The sequence below is a fragment of the Lepidochelys kempii genome, chromosome 6 (assembly GCF_965140285.1).
Source record: "Lepidochelys kempii isolate rLepKem1 chromosome 6, rLepKem1.hap1, whole genome shotgun sequence".
NCBI lineage: Eukaryota > Metazoa > Chordata > Testudines > Cheloniidae > Lepidochelys > Lepidochelys kempii.
The window spans coordinates 13,983,205-13,992,829 of record NC_136385.1 but is presented as its reverse complement, the minus strand read 5'-3'; the positions used below and the strand labels follow the sequence as shown (position 1 = coordinate 13,992,829).

At 43.0% G+C, this 9,625-nt stretch overlaps 1 pseudogene; it reads left to right on the top strand.

Moving 5' to 3' along the window:
- The first annotated feature begins 643 nt into the window (after positions 1 to 643).
- LOC140913162 (olfactory receptor 5J3-like) lies at positions 644 to 1,578 on the top strand (annotated as a pseudogene).
- The last annotated feature ends 8,047 nt before the right edge of the window (positions 1,579 to 9,625 follow it).

The following is a 9,625-nucleotide window of genomic DNA, read 5'->3' as shown; positions in this document are numbered from 1 at the left end:
AGCTTGTACACAGAATTGACCCTTGCAGTCTGCTGTTTTGAAATCAATCAGTATAATTCTGGTTGGACAAGTTCAAGTAAATGGAGCTCTGCATAACTCCATAGGTGTAAATAAAATGTCATCTAACAACCGGGCACAGCTGAAGGACACCTGGGTTGTTTACAGATGATGTGGGTTAGGGTTGGGTGCATGGAATTTAAAAAGACAGACACCAGTTTTAATCTTTATTTTGTTCCTTTAATAAATGCCCAGAAGTTATTCTACACTCTGTGCAGCTTCTGACTTAATTATGAAGGTATTGCCAACTCCTAGAGAGAGGTCACCAGCTGAATGGAGTTTGCCACCAGCCCATGGTAGTATGTAAACAAACATCAGTTTGTTAGGAGGGTGACCTACTGTGTCCACTGCCTATCATGCAGACCAATATAATCTCATTGTTTGCTTGTGCTCCCCTGATCTATCTTTCTATAAACATTTGTTGTCTCTTGTCTTATAAATACATTGTAAGCTCTTCAGGATAGGAACCGTCCTTTTGTTCTGTTTTTGTACAGTGCCTAGCACCATCTGGTCCTAGGTGCTAATGCAATACAAATAATATATAATAATATTTATTATCCAGGCAGCTAAGAATCAAGCTAAGCCAATGGCTGGAAACAATGACACAATGGTGACTAGGTTCATTCTCATTGGACTAACAGATCATCCAGAGCTTCAGGTCCCGCTTTTTGTGGTGTTTTTACTAATCTATTTTATCACTCTGCTGGGGAATTGAGGGATGATCTTGGTCATTCAGATCAATCCCCAATTCCACACGTCCATGTACTTCTTCCTCAGCAACTTGTCCTTCTTAGATGTCTGCTATTCCTCCACCTTTGCTCCCAATATGCTGGTTAATTTCTTAGTGGAAAGCAAAGCCATTTTTTATAGTGGGTGTATTACACAATATGGCTTTTTTGCTGTATTTGCCACCACTGAGATTTTCCTCCTAGCCATGGCATATGATCGCTATGTGGCCATCTGTAACCCACTACTCTACACAGTCACTGTGACTAAGAAGGTCTGCCTGATGCTGGTCATTGAGTCGTATTTCTGGGCTTTGTGAACTCTTTGATACACACAAGTGGGTTGTTGAGATTATCCTTTTGTGACTCCAATGTTATCAATCACTTTTTCTGTGATCTCACCCCTCTTCTGAAACTTTCCTGCAGCAACATCCATATGAATGTGATGCTGGTTTTCATCTTTGGCAGCTTGTTTGAAATAAGCACTTTTCTGATCATCATTGTCTCATACATTCTCATCATCCTAGCCATGCTGAGGATCTGCTATGCCGAGGGCAGGCGCAAAACCTTCTCCACCTGCATCTCCCATCTGACAGCTGTCGCCATATTCCAAGGGATGATTCTCTTCATGTATTTCCGACCCAGTTCCAGCTACTCGCTGGATACAGATAAAATGGCCTCAATGTTCTACACAGTGGTGATCCCTATGCTGAGCCCCCTGACCTACAGCCTGAGAAACAAAGATGTGAAATGTGCTGTAAGGAAAATGATAGAGAGAAAAATGTTTACTCCATGAATTCCTATCATAGTGTAATTCAGAGTAACCAATGTGGAAGGGTGGTAGGAAAGAGAAATCCTACCATAGTTATGGAATGTGGAAACCAGGGCATTTCCATAAAGAGGTGAAAAATATCACCCAGGGTATATATTTTGTAGGTGTCCCTATTCAGTGCCCTCAGTACATTGAATTATGTAAGTTCCTAGATGTCAGTCATATTACTAAAACCCCGATTCATCAGATCCTTGTTCAACATAGCATTTAAGCAGGTGCCTAACTTTGTCTGTTTTCCTTTCCATTGAAGTCATGCCTTTAGATACGGGGCTCTAAATTTCTGAAATATCACCAGTGCATCTTGTTATTATCACTAACTGTAAACCCAAGAATATTGCAAAGTGGGAGTAAATATTCCAGTCACCATTTCTATTATTCAGAGTTAGAGAGAACAAACAGGGGATGCTTTTGGATGCACTCTTAGGATATGTCTACACTGTAATTAAAAACCTATGGCCAGCTGACTTGGGCTCGCAGGGCTTGGGCTAAGGGGATATTTAATTACAGGGTAGATGTTCAGGTTTGGGCTGGAGCCTGGGTTCTAGGACCCTGCCAAGTGGGAGGATCCCAGGCTTCAGGCTGCAGCCCTGCAAGGGCAAGCCCCAGGAGCCGGAGGTGTCTAATTGCAGTGAAGACATACCCTTAAAGTACTTCCAGCAGGGGATCTAAAATGTATTTGTGTGTGAGTCTACATGTGTGAGAGACAGTGAAAGAAAGAACCAGCCCCTGAAAGACAACAGGAAAGAATTTCAAAACTTTTTTTTACAGTAGAACTGATTAAAATTTACTTTATACCAAAAAGTAGACTTTTTTTAAAGATTTTTTTTCCAAATTTTGAAAACTGATTTTGTTTGGTTTTGGTTTCCAAAAGCCAAATATCTTTAAGTTTTCATTAAAATCAGTGAAAAAATGTAGTGGAAACAAAAAGAAAAAAAGTGGGGGAGGGGGAGTAACACTTCACAAATTTTCATGGGAAATACTTACTATTTTATGATCAGGTTTAGTTTACAGTACACAACACTTATGTTTTGGGACTACTTAACCAATTCCAGAGTATAAATGCAGCACCACTGAATTGCAATATTTTCTGGAATGGAGGACAGTGAATGCATGTGACATGCCCTGCTTATTACTATATTTTCCTGCAAGTTGCTTTATAATGACAACTGGACTACAGTATCTCCATAATGGACCAAAATTGATTTGATCAGATCTAAACAACCCAAACTTTGGGCTATTTGCCTTTGTCCCACTAGTGAAATTGATTCAAGCTGTGTGACAGGGTGGACTAGGTCTGCAGGCACCCTGCTGGAGGCCGCATGGCTCTGCCTCACCCTGCCTGAGAAAAGAGCAGAGGAGAAGTCCTCCAGGCAGTCTAGAGTGGCTTCAGGGTAGCAGCCAATCAGAGGGGCTACTGGAGCAACCAATCAACGTCCAGAAGGGCTATATAAAAGGAAGCAACAGAAGCAGAGCAGTCAGTTGCTGCCTGGAGCTTGAAGAGGAAGAACCAGGTGCCTGGCAGGCAGGCGGACCATGGGCAGCTCACTGCAGGCAGGACTGGGCCCAGGGGACTGATCCCAGAACCTAGTCAGACTGGGCAAGGGTACCATGATGGGTCCTACTGGTCTGGCTGAAGACTGAGCACAGGAAGGGCTGTCAAAAAGGACATACCAACTGGGAGTACCGAGATGGCCCCGGTTGGAGTGTTAGAAAAGGCAGTGTCTCTGGGAAGGAAGCCTTGGTGCTACAGCCCCATACCAGAGTCATGAGAAAGAGCTAGAGACATAGGTGCCAACTCTGTGGGTGCTCCGGGTCTGGAGCACCCACAGGGAAAAATTGGTGCGCGCTCTGCACCCACCGGCAGCTCACCTCTGCTCCGCTGCCTCCTCCCCTGAATGTGACACTTCTCCCTCTCCATCCCAGCGCTTGCTGCTGCCAAATAGCTGTTCTGTGGCGGCAAGTGCTGGGAGGGAGGGGGGAAGAGGCGGGGCCGGGGTGGGGATTTGGGGAAGGAGTCCAATGGGGCAGGGAGGGGGCAGAGTTGGGGTGGGGACTTTGGGGAAGGGGTTGGAATGGGGGCAGGCCAGGAGGGGGTGGGGCAGGGCCAACACCCACCAGTGCCAGGAAAAGTTGGTGCCTATGGCTAGAGAGTGCATACTGTGGAAGGGGGGGACTGTGTGTGTGACTTGGCCAGAGGGCTGAGTTGGAAAAGCAATTATCCTTGTGAAAGAAAACAGGAATAAAAATAGTGGGCATAGGAGTAAAAATCTCTTCTCCCATTTCCCCCCCCCCCAACAGAACAATGTGTTTGAGGAAAATTATTCTGCACCCAAAATATGTGTCTGCCACATGAGTCTTAATTACTTAATCGTGCAATTCTGCCAACAGAGCTCTTCTGAAAACTCCAGAGAACCTGGCTTGGTTTTATAAGCTGTCAATAAGCACTTCATCTTAAAATGCCTTCCTTTTGTTGATGTAAATCCTTTGAATTCTCTCAATAAATGCCAGCTTTCACCTGCAGGTAGGTTTCATAAGGCTATATTTGAACCAAGTTGGGAAAAATAATGGAGCAAACCACTGTATTTTCCTGAGATGGAAGCATCTTCTTTTTAATGTAACTCTAGTTTATCTTATTTATTGATAAGGCAAAGTGAAATGTAGTTAGCAGGCCAGAAAGCTGAAATAAGAATAGGAGGTAAACAGTGCAGAAATTATTCATTATGAAAAGATTCTGATATATTTACTCTTGTTGAGAAGTAACTTAATCCTCAGATTGCACCACTCATTTAAATTGATTTAGTCATGAAATCAAGAATTGGGCAGCATTAAAGCTGGATGAAAAATGTAAATTATATTTTTGTGGGAAATTTCATGGATTTCCCCCCAGATTTTAGAAAAACAAAACAGCCCCCTCCTCTCTATGTAAATATTTTGGGTTTGAAAAACTATTTTTATTAAAATCTGTAGGATTTAGGTTCCAAATTTCACCATAAATTGAACATTTCCCACCCAAATATTTGGGGTTTGGTTTCCTCCCCCGCCCCCCGAAACATCAGAAGAAATTTGTCTGCAATGAAAATTTTCAACAAAAATGTTCATCTTGGTCAAAATGCATTTTAAATAAAATGATTTAATAAAAATATGATTTTTAAAATAAAAATATGGGTACCAATAGATCACATTCTGGTCTTCAACAAAAATGGGGCTACATAGATGACAAACTGTTTTACCAGTCTTACCAGTCTTACACAAGAGTTAGGAAATACCAAAGTTAAAGGTGCCCATGCAATCTTAACTTTTTCCCCTTCTGCATATGTATTATTAGAGTGCAGATAGTTTGAAGTAAATTGGAGTTTTGCCACTTGTTTTAATGAGATCAGAGTTTAATGCAAAATATATAAATGTCAGTAGCATAAATTAAATATACTGACATGAAAATTATCAATATATTTCTTACTGTTAAAACAGAAATAAATGACAGACTAACTTTTCAGCAACACTGAAAACATGTACTCCTAGGTGCAAAATAATTACTGTATATTATGGAGGTAGTGCCAACAGATAAGGCTGAGTTTGCTTCCACTTAAGCAGAGATTAACTGTGGTGTGTTGGGATCACTGCCTTTCCTGCTGACCATATTAACTCATTGTTTCCTTTGTACTCCCCCATCAATCTGTCTGTGTCCATCTGTTGCCTCTTGACATATTTAAAATATGTCCTCCATGGATCACCACTTTGTAGTGGTGGAGAGACTTGCATGTCTCAATGACCCTAAGGGCGATGCTGACTGGAGTCATGTACTCCCTTAGGGTCATCCATGGCAGAATGGTCAAGGGCGAGGTGCCAGACAAAGTGTGATCCAAGAAGTCCCTCACAGCAGAGCAGACAGAGGATAACTGCACAATGGAGGTGAAACTGTTGTATAATGTTACAACGGCTGTGAAGGTGGATGAAGGCTGCAGCAAATAAAGGATTTCCAAACATCATGGTGTCCATGCCATTGTTTTCAAGTCCTCTATCTGTGAAGGGTAGTGTGGTGACTGTTGTGCAACAGTTTCCCCACTTTAAAAGAAGTCCCGCACAGGCATCTTCCAGTTTTTGGGCAAATAACATTTGCCCAAGTCAAAAGTCCAGTGGTGAGTGGTGATGGGAACAGGACTGTGAAAACTGGAAGTTCCTAGTCACAGACTGACACATAGGTGGTGGGTGTGTGATAAAGTTGTCTTGTTCGAGGATTGAGGCGAGTCTAGCATCTTGGCAGCTGCACCCATGATGAAGCAGTCCTTTTTAGGATCCACTCTGCTCACCCCAAATGGGGAGGGGGTTAGAAAAGGTACCCTAAAATAGTCTTGCCTCTGTTTCTCCTGGCTGGATAGCTGCATCAGTGGTCAAAAAATATAGAACTTTTCAGCTTTGGAACTTGGAACGTACATACCCTGATGGACAACTCAAACAGCGACTGACCAGAGTGACAGACAGCCATTATTGATCGTGAATTGAGTTGGTTTAACATCGATATTGCTGCTTTGTCTGAAATTAGAAGAGCTGATGGACAGGTGAGAGAGGAGAAAGGAGGATGCACCTACTTCTAGAAGGGAAAAATCTATAGATGAACCCTGATTGTATGGAGTGGGCTTTGCTGTAAAGAACAAGCTCGTAAGGTGCCTCTCTGAGGTACCAGTTGGCATCAATGAGCGGTTTATGACACTGATTGAGGCTAACTAAAAATCAACAGGCAACTATTGTGAGCACCTATACACCAACACTGGATGCCGATGAGAATGTAAAAAGATTTTTATTCCTAGTTGGAAACCATTTTATCAGAGACCCCCTTCAGAAGACAAGATCATCCTTCTGGGGGATTTCAATGCACGTGTTGGATGAGACTCAGACCTGTAGAAAGGAACAATCGGGAAAGAAGGAGTTGGCAAAAGCAATTCAAATGGAATTCTGCTCCTGACCAAGTGTGCTCAACATGAACTTATTATTATGAACACCATTTTCTGACAAAAGGAAAAGTTCAAAACATCTTGAAGACACCCATAGTCAAAGCACTGGCATCTCCTAGACTACGTCATAGTTCATACCTGAGATTGTAGTGATGTACTTTTCACAAGAGCAATGACAAGTGCTGAGGACTGTTGGACTGATCATCGCCTTATTCGATCCACAATAAAAATTAAAATCGCTCCCAAATGGAAGCTGCAAAAGGTCAGGCACAAGCTGAAGGTTCAAGATTTGAAGGACCCTATGAAGCGTGACCACTTCCAAGCAGTCTTAGAAAAAAAGCTCCCATCAGAGTTTCCAGAAGAAATTGAGGAACATTGGAGCCAGTTGAAAGCAGTAATCATCAATGCCTGTGAGGAAACCATAGGCTACCACACCAGAAAACATCAGGACTGGTTTAACAAGAATGATGCTGAAATTGAGCAACTCATCAAAGAGAAGAGAAGGCCATTTCGTGCTTGGCAGAATGAGATAAATTGTAATATAAAGAGAGAAGGTGAGAACAGAAGTACAATGTAAAACTAGAGAACTTAAGAACTTGGGGGGAGGGATAGCTCAGTGGTTTGAGCATTGGCCTGCTAAACCCAGGGTTGTGAGTTCAATCCTTGAGGGGGCCATTTAGGGATGTGGGGCAAAAATTGGGGATTGGTCCTGCGTTGAGCAGGGGGTTGGACTAGATGACCTCCTGAGGTCCCTTCCAACGCTGATATTCTATGATTCTATGAAATGGTGGACTGAGAAAGCGCAAGAACTCCAACGTCACATGGACATCCATGATACATGTGGTTTCTTTAGTGCCACCAAGGCTGTTTATGGGCCAATTTGTCATGATATGAATCCTCTTCACTCTAAGGATGGAACCACACTTCTGAAGGACAATGAAGCTGTCAATTCTCACTGGAAAGAACATTCTGAAGATCTCCTTAACCGTAATTCTATGGTTGTAGATGAAGTCCTTGAGCAAATCCCACAACGACCATTTGGGGATGAGCTCGGAGACCCTCCCAATTTGTATGAGGTACACAATGCCACTATGCAGATGAAGAACAACAAGGCAGCAGGTCCTGCTGAAATCTTCAAAAATGGTGTACCAGAGCTAATAAGGCAGCTTTAACTCCTTATCCTTAAAATCTGGATAAAGGAGGAGATACCCAGTGAAATGAGGGATGCCTTGATTGTCATGCTCTTCAAGAAAGGGGATAAAGTGGATTGTGGAAATTGTCATGGTATCTCCCTCATAGCCACTGCAAGCAAAGTTCTGGTGCGGATCCTTAGAATATCAGGGTTAGAAGGGACCTCAGGAGATCATCTTGTCCAACCCCCTGCTCAAAGCAGGACCAATCCCCAATTTTTGCCCCAGATCCCTAAATGGCCCCCTCAAGGATTGAACTCACAACCCTGGGTTTATCAGGCCAATGCTCAAACCACTGTATTATCCCTCCCCCCAGCCTGCCTTCTTGCAACCCGCCTTCTGCCCCTGTCAGAAGAAATTTTACCAGAGTGTCAGTGGTTTCCGACCGTATCATGGAACTGCAGATATGATCTTCACAGCATAGCAGCTGCAAGAAAAATGTCAGGAGCAAAACTGACCACTGTACATGGCTTTTATTGATCTAACTAAAGCCTTTGACTCAGTGAAAGGCTGTGACCTCTGTACTGTACTTTCTAAGATTGGATGTCCTGATAAATACATCAGTGTCCTAAAATTGCTTCATGATAACATGAAAGCAACTGTTCTGAGCAGCATTGGCTCCCAGAGTGAACCTTTCGAAGTACAATCAGGAGTCAAACAGGGATGTATCATTGCTTCAACCATGTTTACGGTTTTTATTGCTGTCATTCTTTACCTAATTGCTGGGAAGTTTACAGCTGGCAATGAAATCACTTACAGAATGGATGGAAAGCTTTTCAGGCGTAGCAGGCTGAAAGCCAAAAGTAAGATTTCCACAACATCTATTGTAGAACTTCAGTATGCTGATGACAATGCAATCTTTGCCCACTCCGAGAAAGATCTTCAAACTATCTTGAATGTGTTTGCTGATGCTTACGCATGTCTTGGTCTCACTCTTAGAGCACTTTAGTCTTCTTGATACTATCACCCCTCTCCAAATGAGGTCTTACATGCCCCATCTATCAAAGTCAATGGAGTGGCACTGGAGAATGTCAATCACTTCCTCTACCTTGGAAGTAGTCTTTCATCCAAGGCAGATATTGATATAGAAATTCAACATCGCCTGGGCTGTGCCAGTGTAGGTTTTTCTCGTTTGTGGCACAGGGTTATTGAAGATCAAGACATTTGAAGCTTCTTGTTTATCAAGGCGTTATTCTCCCAACACTGTTGTATGGGTCCAAAACTTGGACAACCTACAGACACCACTTGAAAGTCCTTGAGAGGCAGCATCAATGCTACCTTCGTAAGATTCTGAAGATCAAATGGGAAGACAGGCACACCAATATTAGTGTTCTGGAAGAGGCAAAAACCACCAGTATCGAGGCAATGATAATCCGTCAGCAATTCTGCTGGACTGGTCACGTTGTCCAGATGCCAGACCATCGCCTCCCAAAACAGGTCCTGTTCTCTCAGCTGAAAGAAGGGTACCGTAACATGGGTGGACAATGGAAGTGTTATAAGGACTTGCTGAAGGACAACCTAAAAAATGTAATAATGACATTGATACTTGGGAGACACTTGCCAGGATCACTTAAAATGGAGTGAAGTCCTACATGATGGTCCCTTGCATTTTGAACTTGCTCGCCGACAAGCTGAAGAGGACAAGAGGCTCTGGAGGAAGGAGAGACTGGTCTCCTCCAGTCATGGTCATCAGCCTCCTGCTGAGCTTGAAAACATCTGCCCTCGTTGTAAGAGAACTTGTGATTTAAGGATTGGCCTTAATAGCCACCTGACAACCCATAACTCCCATGGAAGATGATCATACTTGATGATTGATGATAATCACTCATCATGTCCTCCAAAAACTTACCGCACTACTCTCTGACTAAAGAA